Below are 22,370 nucleotides of genomic sequence, written 5' to 3'. Positions count from 1 at the left end.
TTAGAATGACATTTCTAAAACAAAGAGCTTTTGTTCGTAATAACGTATACAGTTAAAATGAAACAAAAAGCAGTTTTATTCTGATATAGAGAAGAAAGTAAATCAGGGAGCGGATTAAATACAGAACCATTACATTGGAAGATAAAATACTGTAACAAAGATTCATTCTCACTCGAAAAACATAATAGCAGAGAAATTTTAATTTTTTTTTTTCGGTTAGAACATATTATATTAATTCGAATTACGTTTAGGTAACGTAATGGCAATATTGATAGTTAACATACCCTCCTCCTTCCCCCCTCAAAAAAAAGTACTAACAGTTTTATCGGGCCTACGGACACGAAACGCGGTAAGCATCATTTTTGCATTCATCTTATAACTACTTTAACCCGAAACTTTGCGATATATGTTGCGCTCGACGATCTATTTGACATGCGTATGCGAAATGCTTTATGATCCTTGGGAAAATAGCGGTACTTTTCTGCTATCAGGACCGGATTCAGAAATATATGCATATACGTATGTATATATATTACACATATAGATACATGCATATATACACACGTTTCAGAATCTGGTCCCTCATTTCGCACAAAGCAGCCAGTCAGAGAAGTATAGTAAAGGTCTTTGCACTTGCATCGAAATCTGAAAAACGCTTTTATATTTTAACTTCAGAAAATATGTCCACCTCGAATATTTTGGGAATCGGGTTTCACTAATATTGGGAAATTTTTACACTGTAGAAAATGATCAAACTTGCTTATGTGATTTGTGCTTCAAGCAATGCAAATTTTTTGTGATTAAGACTTTAGGATATGTTTCACATATCAGCACAGTTTTTCTCTGCAATTTAAGTTAAATTCATTAATATATTCCCCGATGTCTGTAGCAAATGCTAATTTCTATAGCTCTTTGTTGTTCGATAGTGGGTGTGGAGAGTTTTACTCATTTAGAAAAACTCCTACTCCATTTTTCCGAGTTAAAAAAATGTCAGTAAGTATTTTCATTGCTGATCCATAGAACTGTTATATGGTAGAATAAGTCAGGATATTCGGCTTCGATTTATAATAAGAAACCAGGAAACTAATGATCATTAAGTGCACGACGAATAAAATTAACTTGATACAACTTGTACAGAATAACACCGACAGATTGAGGTGTATGCCTAGAAAAAGCTTGCTGATGAATAACACAGAAAATTTCCAGAGGTTTTGAATGTTTAGCTTCTTCACAATCCCTAAAAGTTTTGAAATTATCTTTTCTCTATTCCATACACTTTTTACCATCATCAGTCTGGACATATTTTAACTTATTTTATTGCAAATTGTACTGTATTAACATTTTATCGACTTCTTAGAAAATATCTTCACTTGTAGTTGTTCTATGAAACCTATTCATAGAAGTTAATTCCTCAGTTATTTCAAACTCAGCATTAACATCACGAAAAACAGCAAAAACTGTGTCATATCAGTAAAATCTCTCGACTCACCAACATCTAATTAAAAATCACCTGAATTTTATGCCTTGTCTTTAGACTTATTCTTAATGTGGTTCCGATATCCTCAACTCTTCTAACAGTTTATTTTTATTTTTATTTTTATTTTTATTTATTTATTTATTTATTTTTAATTTCCCCCCCTCCGAAAAACTGACAGTTCCAAACAAATTTATTTTCTCTTTTTTTCGGCGGCCACAAGCAAATACGATTTAATTAATTGATAATCAATATATGGTTTTCTTTTCGTAGCTAACACTGGGGAACAACTTGTAACACAAATTCTCTTCAGTTTTAGAAATAAATAAGCGTTGCTGCTTTCAAATCTGTAGTTAGTTTTTTTCTACCACGTGAGTTTTTTTTTCTCTCTGCCTTGTGTGCCTCCCTCAGCTGAACTCCCAATGCCAGTTTCCAAAGAATTACTCTCTTTGGAAATACAGGAATAGCATTCTGGTGAATACCGAATTGACCAAACTAGACTAACTATCTTACCGAAAATAGACTATTTGATTTGTGATGGAATGTTTTTGCAGTGCTCTAATATCTTTCTATGATCAAATAAACAACATAGTACAAACAAATGCGAATTTATTATTAGGCTCGTTTTGGTGAGAGTGCGCACGCGCATTTGATAACAGTGCTTCTGTAATGAAGATGAGCCTATACCTGTAAACATGAGAACAGCAAACAAGGCAGGCTGCTGTGGAATTCAATTTTATTTCTAATTTTTGTATTATTCGTAGAGAAGGTATACATCTCTTGTAAATAAGAACATAATTTATTCACAGAATTTAAGATTAAACTCCTACATGTAAAATATCAAAGATGGATTTGGCAAGAAATTTATTAATTTATTATTACTTTTCGAATATTAAGAAATCAAAAAGTAATGGGCCCTTAGGCATTGCCTAATTTTCCCTCTCTATAGCTATGCTGCTGTGTTCAAAATACAGCCGTTTAATCCTGTGGGATCTTTCCTTCTTATCTATTTTCCTTTTTACTGAATATAATAGTGTTTCTGTAGGTCATATATATTTAATGTATATACTGTTATTGTTGTGATATATCAGTTCTTTTCGCTTATATAATATTGGTTCTTTTCGCTTATATAATATTGAATAGTGAATAGCCATGCAGTTGTAAATGAAAGGAAGATTCTCATATCTTTTGTTTTAAATCAAAGCTAAAATTATAAATCTCGAACAGAAGGCAAAAAAGTATATCGAACGCCGGTACAGACCAAAGGGCAGAATTCTAGGCCTATTGAATCAAATAGTTAGATGAGTTGTGAATGCAAAAGCCTATTGAATCAAATAGTTAGATGAGTTGTGAATGCAAAAGCCTATTGAATCAAATAGTTAGATGAGTTGTGAATGCAAAAGCCTATTGAATCAAATAGTTAGATGAGTTGTGAATGCAAAAGCCTATTGAATCAAATAGTTAGATGAGTTGTGAATGCAAAAGCCTATTGAATCAAATAGTTAGATGAGTTGTGAATGCAAAAGCCTATTGAATCAAATAGTTAGATGAGTTGTGAATGCAAAAGCCTATTGAATCAAATAGTTAGATGAGTTGTGAATGCAAAAGCCTATTGAATCAAATAGTTAGATGAGTTGTGAATGCAAAAGCCTATTGAATCAAATAGTTAGATGAGTTGTGAATGCAAAAGCCTATTGAATCAAATAGTTAGATGAGTTGTGAATGCAAAAGCAAGATACTTGAAGCAATTTAAAACATTGCTCCAATGGACACACAAAAGGATAAGAAAAATCCTTACTGCCTTACAGAACGCTCTTTAAACACAATTTTCATGCTATCTGTGAAACTAAAACGTTTATCCTAGAAATCATTTCTAAAAAAGACTGATATCGAATCTGCAATAAATCAAGGTATGCTGAGGTCATTAAAAGTAACTTAATTAGAATCTACTAATGAAATTCCCTCATCGAGTTGATGACATGCATTTCATTTAGCAGTTATCAATGAGCGCTATTCAACTCAAGGAACAAAATAACTGCTCATGGCCTTGTATTTTTCCCACAAAGTAAAACAGCGTTATTCCTTCACATTCTGTATAATTTGTGTGCCACTTAACGTCATTCAACAACTCTGGAACTAAAGAAAAAAAGATACAAAAAATACCCCGCCCATTTCTCGCCGTTGGCTCCGTCTATTGGCGGCATTTTCTAGTATTCTTCTTGCAACCCTAAAATCGATGTGAATCTTGCATTCTTAGCTAGTATAAGATCTCGCAAAACACCGAATACTTCAGGTACAGCCTTGCGAGAAGGTACTCTGCCTCTAAACACGGCGCACTCAGTTGTATTAGCCATTCCATTTGGAGAGACACTTACCTTTGAGTGACCATAAATTTAACGTAAGACTCCCCCTTCGAAACACAGGAAAGGCTTTTTATTTTTTTCTTTTCCTGACTAGCGCCTTTTTTTATTATTATTATTTTCTTTTCTCTACCTCCAGGAAAGGACACCAAAACCCAAATGTACTATCATTTGACTGCGTTCGAAAGAAAAAAAAAAAAAAAAAGACTCAAGTCTATTATACCCCATTCGCTTCGTTTTCTTTTTTCGTTTTCTTTTCTGCGCCTCTAAGAGGTGGCTCAGAATACATAGTGAGAGCTCATAAGGCCCTTTAGTGCCTTTTTCTACGATTACCCTTTTTTTTAAAGTCCTACTCATACATGCAGATCTATATATAAACGTCATGCGAGGAGAGTCAAATGCCTTCTTTTTGGAAAGGAAAAGGTTTTCATTTTTATGTCGCGATTGGGCGAGCTGGACTCAGAGAGGTGCCACCAATCTCCGGGAGAGGTTCTCCATTCAAATTTTGTGCCCGTCCATTTAAGATTTATGCAGCGCGTATTTTTCTCGTATTGAGTTTTTACGCTCGCTTCTGGTTTCCTCGCTTGTTTATGGGTTTTTGCGAAAGATCATCATACCAAGTCGATGATTTTCTTTTGCTTGTTTCAGACCCCCCTCCCCCCAAAAAAACATTTTTCTCCAAAATTCATAGTTATGCCTTGAATGATATTTTAAACTAGTGTACTAGCATATAAATCCCTTAAAAATTGACGACCAACAAAAGCGAAGCGGAGTAGTAAAATGTCTTATTAATAGTATACTAAGCCTTAAATTTGAATTTAAATTTAGCGTACAAAAAATTGAATATTCAAGCATTTTTAGTCTCTAGAAAGGTTGAGTATCACAGTATAATTTAATGTCTAACACTGAATGCGATACAAATATAATTAAAACATCAGCTATCTAAACTAGTTTTTCATAGTTTCATTGCGAAGTCCCATAATTGATGTAAAGAATCATCAAACAGGAAAGATAAAACAATTGCTTATAAAATAATTCCTGCCTAAAAATAAGTAACATTAAAATCAGTTACATGTACTTATTAATAATTAATTATCTGTCTGTATTTTTCTAGAATTTCTTATCTTCTGAAAACTTAAAGCTGCATTCAATAATCAAGTTATTTATGCTCTCTATTTTGTTTTGAAATGTTAAACACGGGATAAATACATTGACTATACGAATCAGAAGAATGGGGAACAAAAGTCTAATTCTTAATATAATTATTACAAGAACGGAACATTTATTACTTCACTCAGAAGCTCAGAAATCGCTAATGTGAGAATATGAGTAATAGCCTTAGTTGGTAATGGTGTTTGTTGATTTTTCCGATAATAATCCTATGTGCTATATCTGACTTCGAATCTAAAATTTTCTGAAGAACACAAAAACCTTGTCTAAAACTTAAAGGTTTATTTAACTGGAACTTCAACACTGATGAAAACTTAACATCATAAACGAAAACTTAACATCTTGGGCGGAAAAACTTCAAAGTGCTTTAAAGTAACAGCTATGCCGGCACGGTGAAGAACACTTTCCCTTAAAAGACAGAATCCATCTAGCCCTTTCGGCGTATATCTCCATTCGCTGAATTCAGACATCCGCTCCTACGTGTTTTGGACTTAAACGGCCAGGCTGGAACTGGAATAGGACTGGATCAGGACCGGAACAAGACTGAAACAAGACGGGAACCGGAACAGGACTGGATCCGCAACAAGACGGGAACAGGGCGGGAACCGGAATCTCTCATCCCCTGGCTTCTCCCCGGGCAGGTCTATTCTGACTCGAACTAAAAGGAACTGCGGTGCCACTAAGGAAAGCACCTCCTTTTATTGCCGGCGGTTGCCGTTACTACAGGCGACTATGCAAATATTTAACATCCTTCCACCTAAGGAAAAAAAGAAAAAAAAAGAAAAAAAAGTGAACTTTCACATCAAAGTAAAAGAATGCCAAAGAGCCTTAATATGCCAGTCTGTCCGGCGGAGTTACAGTTCCACCAGATCGTGTTACAGGCCTGACAGATTTATCATCTATGTTGAGTTTAAGTTCAGACAACGAATCTTGTTTTTCATTCTGAAGCTTCACGGGTACATCATTTTGCGCTACCTCTAAAGGATACAGAGTTCGAACTGCTCTAAGCAAAATTCCATTTCGGGTCTTTACTCTTGCAAGCCGATTTATTCCATCAGGTCCTGGAAGTAGTTCTATGACACGACCAAGTTGCCAAAAAAGTCTTTTGTCATTACTACCGATCAAAACAATATCATCTAATTTAATAGTAACTTTCCTTTCAGCTCTTTTATGCGAAACCTTGAGAATTCCCAAATATTCTTTACGAAATCTATTTTTAAATGCTTCTCGTACAGTTTGAATATACTGAAATCTTCTTTGTAAATTACTTGATTTAATACCGTATTTTATATCCCGCAAACTACTAGTTCTAATTTCTTTTAAAAAGTCGGCAGGAGTTAAAGCTTTAAATTCAGGATCGGAAGGAATTACTGTCAACGGTCGGTCATTAAGAATCGCTTCACAGTCACACAGTATCGTGTACATTTCTTCATAATTTAAACAAGCATGTTTAAGAACTTTTTTAAGGACTTGCTTCATCATTCCGATCAGACGTTCCCACCAACCACCCCACCATGGAGCACCAGGGGGAATAAATTTCCATGTTATCCGCTCATTGGCTGCCTGCCGATTAATTTGTTCAAAATCTATTAATTTGAATGCATTTGAAGCTCCTACAAAATTAGTTCCATTATCACTGTACACAGTTGTGGGTTTACCTCTTCGGGACACGAACCGATGAAAAGCCTGAAGAAACACTTCTGTAGATAGAGAAGTCAGCAACTCCAAATGGACCGCTCTATAAACGGCGCATGTAAAAACACAAATCCATGCCTTTTCTTTGTGTCTCAACAATAAAGGACCACAAAGGTCTATACCCGTTACTTGAAATACTGCTGAATCATTTACTCGCTCTATTGGCGGTGGGGCTGATATGTGGTCAACAGGTGCAGCAGAATATCTCTTGCAAGTAATGCATTTACTCAAAACAGAACGCAGCGTTCTTCTGCCAGATAACAACCAAAACCTTTCCCTTAAGGTATTCAGTATATATTGTACACCTGCATGTCCTTTCTTTTTATGTTCTTCCATAATTAAATTCCTAACTAATGGATGTTCTCCTGGTAATATTATAGGTGTTCTAAACTCTAACGTGTCATCTCTTCGAAACGCACCAGTTTTAATTCTTACAATTCCCGCATCATAAAATGGACTAAGAGTTCGTAAGCGTGCGTCTTCTATATCCTGAAACGATTCCGATTGAATCAAGCGAATAACAACCTTTTCTGCAAAATCAATTTCATCAACAGCGAGTTCACCTTTCCTTTTTTTCTTATTTCTGCAATTAAAGAAAAATCGTTGAATCCAACCAACAACTCTAACTGTTTTTCGATAGCTAGAAAATCGCTCACTCAAACTAAACCTTTCAGTAGACACTAGGGATGAAACCACTGCCTTTTCTTTCTCGCTGGCTATTTCCGCTTCATCAGTTATAAATTCGGCCAATTTTCTTGGGATTTTAAAAGCCAGCTCGGACCCTCCCACCATTTTGACCGGGAGAGTTGGCGAACTGAACACCCTCTACTTGGAAGATCTGCAGGGTTAAGGTGACCAGGTATATGCCTCCAATCCTCCACACGTGTCAAAAGCCTTATTTCCTGTACTCTATTTTCTACAAATGTTCCCCATTGTTCTTCACTTTTTATCCATGCAAGGACAGTAGTTGAATCTGTCCAGAAAAATATACTTCTGGCCTCAAAGTCTTTTAGAACGTCTGCAGCAAGACGAGATGCAATAGTTGCTGCTAACAATTCTAATCTTACAATAGTAGTTTCCTTTTTACCACAAGGGGAAAATCTAGACCTAGCCTGAAGCAACTGGACTTTAACTGATTCAGGTTCTTCTACACGAATAAAAACTACTGCCGCATACGCTGCTTGACTGGCGTCACAAAAAACATGGATTGAACACTGTTTTGGCTGATATCGTATCCACCTTGGAATTTTAATGTTTTTCAAAAGAAAAATGTCTTTTACCCATTTCAAAAATTTACTTTTAATTTCAGTGTTAACTTCTTCGTCCCATTTTACTTTTGTTTCCCATGTACGCTGTAATAACATCTTAGGTAATATAAGGACTGGACATGTTATACCGATGGGATCAAATACTTTATGGGCTATTGCCAAAATACTTCTTTTCGTAACTTTCTCGAAACAAAGATTTTGTAAATTAGCAACATTTATTTGAAGAGTATCGCCTTGTCTTTCCCATAACAAACCTAATACATTCGCAATAGTTTCTGTTTCTAAACTACAGTCGGTATATTCCCAACCCCGTAATTCAAATTTTCGTTCTGCCATAACATCTGAAGATACTTTCATGAAGCGCTGTAATTCATCTTCACTTCCGACACTTGTTACACAGTTATCAACATAGAAACTATTCATTAATTTAACAATAATGTTGGAAGGATATTTTACATCTGCATCATTTTTCTCCAAAATTGAATTTAAGTGATATTGAAAGCTCCAAGTAAAAATGGACTACTAGTTACACCAAATACGACTCGACAATGACGAAAATACTTCAAGCCATCTTCACCCTTTATCCAAAGAAATCGGAGGAAGTTTCTGTCACTAAAATTCAGGCCAATTTGTAGAAAGGCCTTACGAATATCAGAAATCACCCCTATTTTTTCTTGGCGAAATCTATTTAAGATTGTAGGAATAAATGATATAAGGTTTAATCCCTTTTCAAGACAATCGTTGAGACTCGGAGAACCCTTTGCTTTAGACGAAGCGTCAAATACTGGCCGTAACTTCGTAGTACTATGTTCCTTAACAACATGTCTATGTGGCAAATAATGATGGGGTAAATCCAATTCATTTACGGGTACTTCCTCTATTATGCCCTCTTTGAGCCATTCTTGGAATATATTTTCATACTCTTGGCGAAGATTATCTATTTCAAGTTGCCTAATCGTACCGTGCAACCTTTTAAGCGATAATTCAAAATTATCCGACAGGGAAGGGTGCCCTTCCAACCAAGGCAAAGACACTACAAAGCGGTCATCTTCTATTTTTACAGTATCAAGAAAATGTTGCCTGGTAGCCTCATACAATTCCAATTTAGTCTTTTGTTCGGATGGGTCCGTAATACCAAGCGAGTCGAGGGCCCATAAATCAGAAATACAAGCTTCTTTATTCAACATTGATGTAACTAAGAATGTTGAGCCTTCACTATTCAACTCCCCGGTTTTTCCCATAACCGTCCATCCTAACTTTGTTTCAATAGCTACAAGACCGTTTGAAATTTGTGTACGATTCCCCGTTAATAATCGTCCTGCAACATCGGCTCCTAGTAAAATTTCTATAGGTCCTTCTAAACGATCTGTTAAACTTATTCCACAGTCAGCAAGCTCTTTAAGCCATATTCCTTGTCCAATAGAAGGTATACGATTACAAATAACAGACTGACTTAACGCATCAAAATTACAACTGTAAGAGCCAGACATATTACATAATTGAATTTTGTAAACTTTATGTTCACACAAACTGGTCGTTGTACCGCCAAATAATGCGTGGCTAAGGTATTCCTTTACCGTATACCTATAACCCATATCTTGAGCTGCGCTTTGCAGAATATATGACCTTTGAGAACCAGTATCAATTATAGCTCGAGCCGAACGAGATTTTTTATCTCCTTTAATTATTACTCTTATTGTTTGCAGCAAAACTTTAGGAGACCTTGAAGAAATGTTGGCGAGTGTTTCAGCCTGATTTGGAGACTGTTCCGTTGCCCTTGTCTCACTCTTTTGTGAATGGCCCTTACATAGAAAAATATGATGCCTTTTGCCGCATGTAAAACAAACTGTTTTTAATCTACACCTCTTGACAGAATGTCCAGATTTCAGACACAGATAACAAGAGCGTGTCCTTTGGACCAAAACTTCTCTTTCTGACAACGATAAGTTACGCGCCTGAAAACATTCCGCAGAACCATGATTTATACTGGAACAAAATATGCAGCCTTTTCTAGCTTCATTAGAAGAAGTAAACAGTTCAGCTGCCGTAGGTTTTAAGTGAGGTTCTCTTATCTTTAAACCCGAATTCCCTTTCTTATTACCGTGAGCCAATCGATCGAAAACATTGAAAGATTTAGCTGCTAAAGAAATTCTTTCCTCACTTTCAACTTCACCGCGCAAGAAACGTAAAAGACGCTCAAGGTCAGATTCCCTTTCTCTTAACTCGGCGTTCTCGCCGGTTAAACTTTCTGATCCTTTACGCGAAAACCTAAGTCTCTCCCACGTTTTTAAGACTTCATTCGGCAATGCTGATTCTACCAATGGATATAATATCGCGTAATATTTGCCTCTATTTATTCCCAATATCTCTAAGGCTCTTAGATTAGATTCGAGTTCATCGTATAGTTTCCGCAAAGAGTGTGTACCTTGTTTTTGAATAACAAGGGTTAGCAAATCACGAATATAAATCTCCGTTAGTAATTCTTTGTTACCAAAACGCGTCTGCAATGCTTCGATTGCGCTCTTGTAACTATCGCCAGTTGGCGGAAAGCTTTTAACTGTTTCCTCTGCAGGAGAATTCTTCTCCATAGCCTGTGCTAAATAAGCAAATTTATCATTATTATCTAATGTAGGATCTTTATCAATCTTTTGGAATTGCCCCCAAAATCCTAGCCATTTCTTCACATTGCCGTCAAACATAGGCAATTTAATCTTCGGATAATGTAACATTTTATTCTGAACAAAGGATGGATCAATTAAAGTTACATTCGGGGTTCTAGAAGTAAGATCTTTTACTTTACTTTCCAGAAGTCTCCACCTATCAAAATATAATTCAGATTCATCCATTTCCTTAATAAGTAAAGTCTCATCTGTAATTTCTTTAAACATTAATTCTCGTATTTTCATTTCAGTATCAAACAAAACTTTAGCTTTCTCGGCAATAACTTTTATTTTAATTAATTTTTCTTCCTGATTAAATTTAGTTTCTTCATTGTCAAATTCATTACACGCTTTACTGAATAGTCTTCTATATTGAGTTCGTGCTAACTTTAAAGCTTCCATGATTCAAAAATAAAAAAGTCGCTTACCTTGCAGACAATATCCTGTCGCTTGATGCCAAATGTTGATTTTTCCGATAATAATCCTATGTGCTATATCTGACTTCGAATCTAAAATTTTCTGAAGAACACAAAAACCTTGTCTAAAACTTAAAGGTTTATTTAACTGGAACTTCAACACTGATGAAAACTTAACATCATAAACGAAAACTTAACATCTTGGGCGGAAAAACTTCAAAGTGCTTTAAAGTAACAGCTATGTCGGCACGGTGAAGAACACTTTTCCTTAAAAGACAGAATCCATCTAGCCCTTTCGGCGTATATCTCCATTCGCTGAATTCAGACATCCGCTCCTACGTGTTTTGGACTTAAACGGCCAGGCTGGAACTGGAATAGGACTGGATCAGGACCGGAACAAGACTGGAACAAGACGGGAACCGGAACAGGACTGGATCCGCAACAAGACGGGAACAGGGCGGGAACCGGAATCTCTCATCCCCTGGCTTCTCCCCGGGCAGTTCTATTCTGACTCGAACTAAAAGGAACTGCGGTGCCACTAAGGAAAGCACCTCCTTTTATTGCCGGCGGTTGCCGTTACTACAGGCGACTATGCAAATATTTAACAGTGTTAGTTATAGCAAACTTCATCTGAATCCTACTCTGAATGACAGCGAATTTAAAGCACTACTGTTAAAAATTTGAAGAATCAGCCGCATTCCAGGGTGCCAACCTTCTGCTGCAAGTAACTTTGCACTTAATGCATTTGCTTATTTGTTGCAGTCATTATACCCATACGTTACTATTATAGCAATATTTTAGTTATAACTTCTCTCAAAATTACCCATTTTTGATACACAACTGCAGTTTTACTGAGCATTCTAGCCAGTCTGGAGACTTAAGTTCCGTGGGCTTCCAGTGCCCATTTTTCCTTGTTTCTATGAAGAAGATTAATATTATGAATAATTACAGAATGATTTTGCAGTCTTCGAAAGCGTGAAAGCCTGTGCTCGAAGCTCGTTCAGTTACGCAACAGCAAGGACTTGAAATTTTAAAATGTTCTCAAGGGCAAACAGATGTATCAGACATATGTGTCCTGAAAAAACACTTTAAATCAGTATTGTGTTTCTATAAAGTCCGAAATAATGATGTCCACCAAGGGCTGAAAGAATAAGACATTGGTAGATCGTCTCGATTTAGCAAATGGATTGACTGCGAGAAATTTTCTTGTGTTTTCATGTGTGAAATATGAATAAGACTCAGCTCCTTTTACAGAATCCATGAGTATATATTTTCTAAGGTTACTTACATGTCTTACAGTAATCAATTAACTAGCCAACCAAAAGAAATGATAATAAGGAGGCATTCGAATCAGAATCGACGGAAATAAACAATGAAAATATAACATAATAATAATTTGAAAGGTAGCTTACTTGCAGCTAAACCTCTACCAACGACTCGCTCTTAAACTTTATCTTTACTGTGATGGCGAGTTATTATTTTCTACTAATCCTTTATTAATTGACTGCAAGAACAAGAGGTACAAGAAATACAAAACATTAACTAAACTTGCGGTGCGCAAGATCGCATCAGCGGTGCGCTGCTGACTTAACCTCGTTAAGAATTGTAAAGCATCAATAGCAAGATTAATGAGATTTATTACAAAATAAAGACAGGACTTTTAAAATGAAATACGTACACCTAGAAGGAGGAAGTTTAAAAAATCCAGTGAATAATCCCAATATAAATTTCTTTTTATGGCAAAGTTTATAAGGTATTTCTCCAGCCTTCTTAGCATGCCTTCGTAGTGTATTGGTCTGCACGCTGGGCGCGTATTCCAGAGGTCCGTGGCTCGATTCCCGGCGACTGTGTTGCTCATTTTTCAAATCTCCTCCTTTCAAAAAAAAAAAAAAAAAAAAAAAACACCTAATGACTCTATAAGTTTATTTTTGTGGCTAAATTTATTTTTACCTATGCAATGTTAAAACTTTCTGCTAGAGTTTATGACTAACTGTGTTTCGTCGTTCTTTAAAATTATAAAAATATCCACTGAAACTAAAGCGAAAAGTTTAAATAAAGAGAGAGAAAGAAAGAAAGGAAAATAAAAAGGAAGTAAAAAAAAAAAAAGTATTTTTTAAATTTTAAGGAAGCTTATAAAATGTCTAAAATTGGAAAGGGGGAAAGAGATAAAAAAATATGCATTATAATTTTAATTCATTTTAATGAACACAACACCATGTTCTTGGCTCACGTATCAAGCAGGAAACCATGATATACTGAAATCTTCGGTCAACTTGGTGTTCTAAAATTTGCTAATTTCCAACAACTACATTCCTTTATGTGCACCAAAACAACTTCACTTTTTTCATAGCTCTGTGCAAATCATACAGTCTTCCATGTACTAAAATTGTTCAACAAAACCTTAACTCATCTTCCCCACATTTTATGTTTTAAATTTGATATCTGTCAATAATTTTCCGTTTACAATTATGTATTCTGCGGACAATAGCTTTTCATCTTTAAATCTCATGATTTATAGGATTTCTGGTTGTAACTTCCATCATACTTAAGTAAGACAGGCATAATTCGTTTGAATTACTCATGCTATGTAATCTTCTGACTGTTGTTGTCATAAAGCTAATAAAATATTTCGCCATTTCCATCCCCCCCCCAATTTAAAGAAAAACTTCTAGAAGATTTAGAATACCTACATTAAAAACTGAGGAAGTCTCTTCCCCTGTCTCCTTGCAAAGTACTGACTTTCGCTATAGTAAATATACAACACGCTACTAGTGCTTTATGAAATAAATAAAAGTGATAAAAGATTAGTATAATTTATTATAAAGATAGCTTATTCGATTATATAATATCTCAAAGACTACGGATACTTATTAATTATTCGGTATTTCTAATGTTTCTCACCTCTAATGTAAGTCCTGCCTTATAATATTCGGAATTAACACAGTGTAATAAGGTGACATAAAGGTTCTTTGTCTAGGGTGAGTTTTCAGAGTGCAATATTTTCCATATCAGACGTGAAATCCTGTGCTGTTTTTAATAATTCCGGTTGCAGCCTCGATGGTCACTCCGGTGGAGAAAGAGATAAAAGAAGTCTTTTCATCAGGGTCAGGAGACTGTTACGTATGAGTGAAAGAATCATCCCCCAAACGGGAGTTCAGCGTAAGTAAACACAGAGAGATATAATAAGATGGCTTCCTGAGAAGAGGGGACAAATTGTCCTGTTTAGAGCTATGGGCATGTTGGCCTTCTAAGAACGATCATTTCTCGTGTATAATGCGTTAGAGCATTTTCCCTGTAACAAAATTCTGAAATTATGGGACTAAATATATCCAAGTAACCTATTGTCAAGATATGCAACTATTAAGTTTTTTTCTTATTAAATTCATGTTATTGTTAAAACTTGAGTTAGAAGTTCATTTCAACCCGGTGTCACAACCCAGGTTTTGCGTAGCGGTTTCGGCCACTACACCACAACAGAAACTGATAATAAAGAAAACGGTAGAAAATAAAATGTAGAGAAACAGATACGGGTAAATATCATTGTTCAGTTCTCTACACTTAACAAAGACTTAATTAGAATCAGTATACGAATTCTTTGAACACCATTTTCTGTATATCAGGGATTCTAAGTTTATATGAAATTTTTCCCCAAAAAGTAAATTTCATTATCTCGTAGAGTGAAATTTTCCGATTTTAGGTAGGTCGATAAACTCAGTCTGTAACGGAAACAAGACTTAACTGAAAACACGTCGTCTAAAAGAGCTGAGGAAAGTTTAAGGAAAATCAAAAGTAATTTTTCCTTGATTATTGTTAGTAAATCCGATAATAATGTATAAACAAATAAACATGCAAATAATAAACGTAGTTTTCAACTTTACGAGTTAATTGGGATCGAATTATTGGTCGTAAAGCGAGAGTTATTTTTTCTATAGGAATTATATAATAATGAGGACACCGGTTCTGAACAAAATGAATATTTCAATTTCGGTCAAAAGAATGGACAAAAATATTTATAAAAAAAAATATGCAATTCAGCTTTTTATAAATCAAACGTAGGAAAAATGAAAAAAATGTTTTCAGATTTTAAATTACGTCCAAAGGGGCGTTTTTTAACGTTTTCTGTGTTACTTTTATTTATTAAATATCATGTTCTTTGCCCTTAAACCATAAAATTTAGTTCAACAGCAATGTTGCAAAATGAGCATATCTTTAGAATTTCCGATATACAGTTTCGCGCGCTAGAAATAAAAAGGTTCCCCCTCCGTAGAGTGTTGCCATTGCTCACTTTTAAATAGTTGAGTTTTTTAATCAAAAATTCGTTAAAGTTTTCCAAAATATGAAATCGATAATAAAACAAATTTAAAATTTGGGCTTTCAGATGCCCATATTCGCAGTACGATTACGTCATTCAAAACTGGATGGCTCTAGGTCCGTTGTTTTATCACAATGCGAGAAACATACATACATTTATGCAGATTCTTCATTATTCAATTTCTTCAAATATAATGCAGGACTCTTAACATTTGGTGGCAACAATTTGAAAAGAGAAACTCGCATTCATAGTGAACCAACGCAAAATCAATTTAAAAAGTCCTTTAACTGCAAATCTTTGTATCTTTGTATGCAAATCCTTGATTTCGTTTTCACAAGACACCATTTCAAGTAGCTCTTCATTTGAAAGTACATTACTGTATGCTTTAAGAAAATCAGTTATATCACTAATCTCTAATCTTTAACTTTTCAGAAATCTGCATAGTCTTTTCAGTTTCTTACAACTTTTGCTTCCTCAAATCCTTCAAAATTAGCACTTAAGTTAGAAAAGCTTTCGCCAAACGTCGTTCATAATTGTATTCTCATATTATTATTCATCAAAAATTGTTTAAGAGTTCGTGATAATATATTTTAATATCCGTAATATAAGTAAGAGATTCAAATATTTTATATTAGAACTTCTTGATCCATACGTTGAAAATAGGAAGTTGTATTTGGGGTGGGGATAAAAATAAAATCGTAACATTTGAATGACGATTTTTAGAGAAGAAATCTGAGTAAATTTTCCAGAATTAAAAATATGTGGAAAGGAATTTTTTTGTTCTCGCAATACTCTATTACTTCTGGAATGAAATAATGTAAAAATCACTTCTTGGAACCTAGACGTAGGTTTGCCATATGATTTGAAGATTACGTTTTTCACTGTTTTTTAGCTCTTTTCCGTTTTCTGATCCAGAAACAAGCAACGGTTTCAGCTTACAATCACTACTTTCCACAAAGTATTAAAATTAGTCGATATTAAAGCCTGGCGTTGATGATTCTTCTTTGACAATGTAGCTCCTAGATGGCAGTTTTTCCAGAATGATCCAGTCTCGTCTATATTTAAAATTTGTGCAGGCATGTAATTTTCGCCTTCAATTAGTCTTGCAATTTGTACTCTCTGCTTCACCTTGCAGCTTAATAATATTCCATCCTGGTCTTTTCTTATAACGGAAAAATCAGCAACTTCTTGCGGCAAAAATATCTATCAGTCCCGTGTTTTCCTCTTGAGCATTTCAAATATAGGCAATGCATTTGAACACATGTGAACACATTTGAACATATGACAAACATGTTAAATCTTTGTGTCTCATCGCTGATCCACTCAGTTAAAACCTTCTCCATTTGGGGAATTATGCTATCATTCTTCCTGCGTAACCATGCTCGTAATGTTTTAACTTCAGCAAATATTTTTCATTAGTCTTTAAAAATTGAGCAGAAAGTTGAATAGCCTTATCTCTGTCACCACAATTTTGCTCTAATAATATTGCTTTTCTTTGTTTCTTGGATACGGGAAACTGTCTCGCATCCATGTTACACATAAAGAAAACCATGAAAACGCGCATGTAGCCAGCCTTGTTCGCCAGAATTTTAACCCATATTGAAGTACTAGTGTTCAGTGATTTTACAACTCGGCTACTTGTAAGCTCAGTAAGAATATGAGAGTGAAACTGAGTGCGGGAGCCGAGAGGAAGCCTTCAGCTTCACTAAGCTGTGAGTCGGGTAATAAGGCTTGCCAGATCTCGAGAACATAAATTTGTAGTTTGCTTTTCTTTAAGAATCAAATTTGCACATCCTAAAACGTCTCATCAATGTAGCATTTTGTTGCGCGCAAATTAAATAAATAAATAAGCAAAAATTTATATTTTTATTATTTTCAGAAAAAAATCACGTAAAAATAGACACGCGTAAATCGTAAGCTCGTAAAATAAGAGCTATCTGTATATTTATTATATATATAATAAACCTTTAATTAGCATATAACTTTACATCATACTAATGTACAAATTTTCTATTTTGCAGGTTTACTCATAATTTGAAATGCATCGCATAAATAAAATACACTTCTAGCCATCGTAATTGCTGCACTATGAAGGAAAGCAGGTTCACAAAATCATTATCTATTTCGAATCTACTTAAAACTTCGCGTAATTTTAAGATACAGAAATTAATCTATCGCATTGGCTGATAGGTGTTGTCACTTTAGTCTCTCTGCAGCCATTAACCAGACCAATCAACGAAAAGATCCGGAAGACGCGCTAGTCAAGGCAGAAGTACTGAGAGAATGTAACACAACATGGCTAACGTGAGGTCCAGCCTTGTTCCGTTAAAAGAACGGATGAAGGAGACCATGACAAACTTTATGGGCATCAAAAGTTCAATAACGTAACGGTGGCTTGACAAAGTACCAGATATGCAGCGTTAAAAGAGATATACAGTAAACTCTCGCTACAACGATACCCGATACAACAATAACTCCCTCTACTACAATAATGTTTTGTGGTCCCGGTGATTTTGCATATAAACTAATGTTAATCTCCCCTTAATATTGCTATATTCTCTAGAACAATAAACCTCTGTAAAACGATTTTTTCAATCTAAATTTCAGTATTATTTTCTCCCTTTATAATAATATTTTGATTTTCAAATGCTTTTTTTTTTTTTTTTCGTTTTCTTTTGTTATTTTTTCCGTCTATTAAGACTCATTGTGGATATTCAACTTATCCCTGAATAAATAGCTATTGTTCAGATTTCAAAACAGATGAAGACCACCCTTTTGGGAATTGGAGTGGGTGAGGGGGGTGAAGTGTAAATGTATGCCTAGTCTCATTTCCCAGTAAGCTTTGGAATTCTGATAAGGTTTAAGGACATCTAGACCTGTCTGGTCACCTTGTCACAGAACAAGTGCCCTTTGTTAGAGGAACAGGGGGAGATGGAGGCGGGGTGTTGTTAAGTGACATACTGAAAAGTGAGTTCAAAGGTTGTTTTATAGTCTTTAACGATTTTGAGTTCTACGCGAAACATTTGGTTTAAACTTTTCTTTCTTTCACGCGATATTGTTCCCTAAGATGGCAGGGCAAAAGCAACTATCTTTTCGAGATAAACTGAACGTTATCAATGATATTGATGAGGGAATGAAGCAGATTGATGCGGCTAAGAAACATGGATTATCGCAATCTACAGCTGCAACGTTCCTAAAGAAGAGAAAGCAAATCGAAGATGCTGTAACTTCAAATGAAATTAACCCAGAGCGAAAACGACTGAAAGTTGCGACAAATGAAAACATTGATGCTGCTGTTTTAAAATGGTTTCAGGAGATGAGAGCAACAAATGTCCCAATAAATGGACCTTTATTATGTGCAAAAGCACAGAAAATTGCAGCAATGCTAGGGAACGAAACTTTCAAAGCTAGCAATGGTTGGTTAATGCGTTTTCGAGATCGTCATGGAATAACTTTCCAAGAAGTTCACGGAGAGAAAAAGTCAGCCCCGATAAACGACGCAAATGAATGGCGGCAAAACAAGATGAAAGAAATCTTAGAAAAGTATGCCCCAGAAGACATTTATAATGCAGATGAAGCTGGGCTGTTTTTCCAACTCCTACCCGATCGAACATTGGCATTCAAGGGTGAAAAGTGTTATGGAGGGAAGAAATCAAAGCAGAGACTGACTGTCCTTCTGTGTACAAATAGCACAGGAACGCATAGAATACAACCTCTCGTCATTGGTAAATCATTGAAGCCAAGGTGCTTTAAGAACGTGAAAAGTCTTCCCGTGGAGTATAAAGCAAATAAGAAGGCTTGGATGACGTCTAAATTTTTTTCCGAATGGTTACAGAAGTTAGACAATGAAATGAAGAAGAGAAAGAAAAAAATCGTTTTGTTGATAGATAACTGCGGTGCTCACACGTCATTTCCAAAGCTACAAAATATCGAAATTGCTTTTTTCCCTGCCAATTGCATTTCAATTTTACAGCCTCTTGATATGGGCATAATTAAGTGCTTCAAAGGATATTACAGAAAACGGTTGGTGGACACCATACTTGTAAACTTTGAAAATAAAGTAGAAGACCCTTTCAAAGCTGTAAATGTCAAGGAAACGTGTGACAATATTGCTGGAAGTTTGTGGGAAGTAAAAGAAAAAACCATTCGGAATTGCTGGAAAAAGGCCGGTCTTTGTGTTATGGAAGATAAGAAATCTGATAATGATGAAAATTCCATAGACAATGATCTTGCAGATGATCAAGAATGTGTTTTGCACATAAAAAAATCCGTATCCCAACTTGAGGAAACAAGCGGTAAAAAGTTTGGAATTAGTATAGAAGACTATTTAACAGCAGATGATGATCTTATGGTTTTCGCAGGAGTTACTGATGAAGATATTCTCTCTGAAATTACTGATGAGATAGGAAACAATGATGAAGATGATGATGATATTGATGATGATGATAATACAGGTCCATCGCAATCCTTATTGTCATCCCAGAAAGCTCTTCAGTCTGTGAATTCTCTACGGACATTTTTTTTCAAGCCTTCCGTCGACAAATGAAGAACATTTTCGTGCACTAGACTCAATGCATACAGTATTGGTGAACTTAACAGTTAAAAAAATCAATAAACAAACAAAAATATTGGATTATTTTCAATAAAAAGTGTTTTCAGGTATGTGAATATTTCTGTGCTTATTTTCTGAATTTATCTTATTTATTTATTTTTTTAGTATTTAAACCACTATTATTAGTATTTTACAAATTAATTTCTTCTAAATATAGACTTAAAAGTAGTATGTTATGCACCTTAAACTAATAATAATAATAAAAAAAAAACTCTTATTAAATGCTCAAAATACGAAGGCACGCTAGGAAAGCGGGAGAAATATCTTATAAACTCCCCTTTTTAAAGGGCGACTGGGGTTTTAGGGGACGCAATCGCCAAATCCTGGGTATGGAGAATCCTCATTCAACACCCCTTTTATTTTAGGCGCCACTGTAGAGACATTAGGATATTTGGAAGCAAGAGAGATTGAAAAAATAGCAATCGCCTTCGCCGGGAATCGAACCGCGGACCTCTGGAGTGCCGGCCCAGCGTGTAGAACCACTACACCACGAAAGCATGCTAGGAAAGCGGGAGTCCCTCACCTTATAAACGTAGAGTGATAATGGTTTAGATGCGGAAGGATACTGCAAATTTGTTGCCGAAATTAAATCATTTTTGCATTTTTGGAACGCTTCGCGAGATTCTGCGGTCCAGGTTATAACACGTTTATCGTTTTTCTTGATTCCAACCAAAAAGGAATTTAGAGGTGCTTGTATGGTTGCTGCATGAGGTAAGAAACGTCGATAAAAATTGAGCATAGCAAGAAATCTTCTTAAGTCGTAAGTTTCTCACTGTAGATGGTTCGGGCATATCGCGGATAGCGGTGACTCTATCTGGAAGGGGTCGAACGCCATCGGAGGAAATTTCATGACCAAGAAAGGATACTCTTGACTGGCCAAAAACGCATTTGGAAGGATTAAGACTGAACCGTACCTCTGAAAACGTTCAAAAACTGTTCTCAAACGTGAAAGGTGTTCTTGCTCTGAAGAGGAGGCGATTAAGACGTCATCAAAATAAGGTACACAAAAGTCAAGGCCGTTTAGCACCTGCTTCATGAAGCGTTGGAATGTTTGAGAAGCATTGCATAAGCCGAAGTCATAACCGGAAGCTCAAATAGTCCAAAAGGCGTAATAAACGCAGTTTTTGGAATATCAGCTGGCTTAACGGGCACTTTGCGATACACCTGCTCAAGATCAATGGCTGTAAAAATAGCTTTTCACTCGAAAACTTGCATACAGCCCTTGAATATGAGGGATTGGGTAACGATGAGGAATTGTAGCTGCATTTAACCGGTGATAATTGCCACACGGGCGCCAGTTACCATTTCGTTTCCGAACTAGATGGAGCGGACTGACCCTAGAGCTTTTTGAAGGATGGCAAATTCCCTGTTCCATCATGTATTGAATTTCCTCTTTGGCGGCTTTAAGCTTGTCCAGAGTTAAGCGTCTTCGTTTAGCGGCAATCGGAGGTCCGGTAGTTTCAATATAATGTAATACATCTTGCTTGGGTTCGCAAATACCCATAACTGGGCGCGTGTTTGTAGGGAATTCTCTGAGAAGTTGATGCCATGGGGAGTTACCCGAAATCAGTTTAATGCTCAAATCTTGACTATTGAGAATTACTCCCGGATAAGTTAAGTTGGTTGTGGAATCTATCAAACGGCGATTTTTAAGATCGGCAAGCAAAGAAAATTTTTGAAAAAAATCTGCGCCAATAATAGGACTTGAAACAGTAGCAATAATGAATGGCCATTGGAAGTTGTGGTGCAATCCTAAATCAAGAGATATCAGGCGTTCACCAAAAGTTTGAATAGGAGTTCCATTTGCTACATAAAGTTGTAACTTGGTAAGGCGATTTTGTTCGTGAAAATGTGGTGGAACGACAGTAACATCAAAAGACAAGAACAACAAGAAACTTAAGCCCGAATTCTTTTCGATGAGAAAAAGGCGTGCAAAATTCCAGCCGCTGTCGTTCACAACTTCAAGCAACGGCCCTTCTCGTTTCCCTGGTCGTTATAACGACACGGTGGGCGGTATTTGTTTTGCCTTGTTTCGAAATTTGTGGTGGTAAAAACAAATACCCGGTCATGAAAAATTATAATAAATTCATTGTTACCGGTGATTTTAACTCTAAACATCCAAGCTGGGGCGCAGAAGATATTGATGCAAGAAGGCGATTGGTATTTGACTTTATCGTCTCTAATAATATAATTTTACTAAATGATTTGAGTTTTCCTGCAACTTTCAAATCTACCATCGGTGAGGTATGGACTGATCTTGTTATGACCTCACCAGGTTTTTCTATCAATTCTGGAGCTCTGCAAGTTCTGATGGATGAGAGTCTTAGTGATCATCGTTATTTGCAGTTGAATTATGATGAAAATATTCATTGTGCTCCTAAGATTGTTTTAACAAGAGATGTC

The 22,370-nt window shown here is 35.7% G+C and overlaps 1 non-coding gene across 1 annotated transcript; it reads right to left on the bottom strand.

Annotated features, from left to right (window-relative positions):
- Nucleotides 1–20,390: 20,390 nt before the first annotated feature.
- TRNAA-GGC (transfer RNA alanine (anticodon GGC)) lies at nt 20,391–20,464 on the bottom strand. Its single transcript has one exon. It is a non-coding gene; the product is annotated as a tRNA-Ala (tRNA).
- Between the last annotated feature and the right edge of the window lie 1,906 nt (nt 20,465–22,370).

Source organism: Stegodyphus dumicola, chromosome 5 (genome assembly GCF_044657685.1).
Source record: "Stegodyphus dumicola isolate Sdum_Otavi_A_Nest chromosome 5, ASM4465768v1".
In the NCBI taxonomy this organism is placed as follows: domain Eukaryota; kingdom Metazoa; phylum Arthropoda; class Arachnida; order Araneae; family Eresidae; genus Stegodyphus; species Stegodyphus dumicola.
Note: the sequence above shows the minus strand (reverse complement) of the source record. Positions and strands in the feature narration are given on the sequence as shown.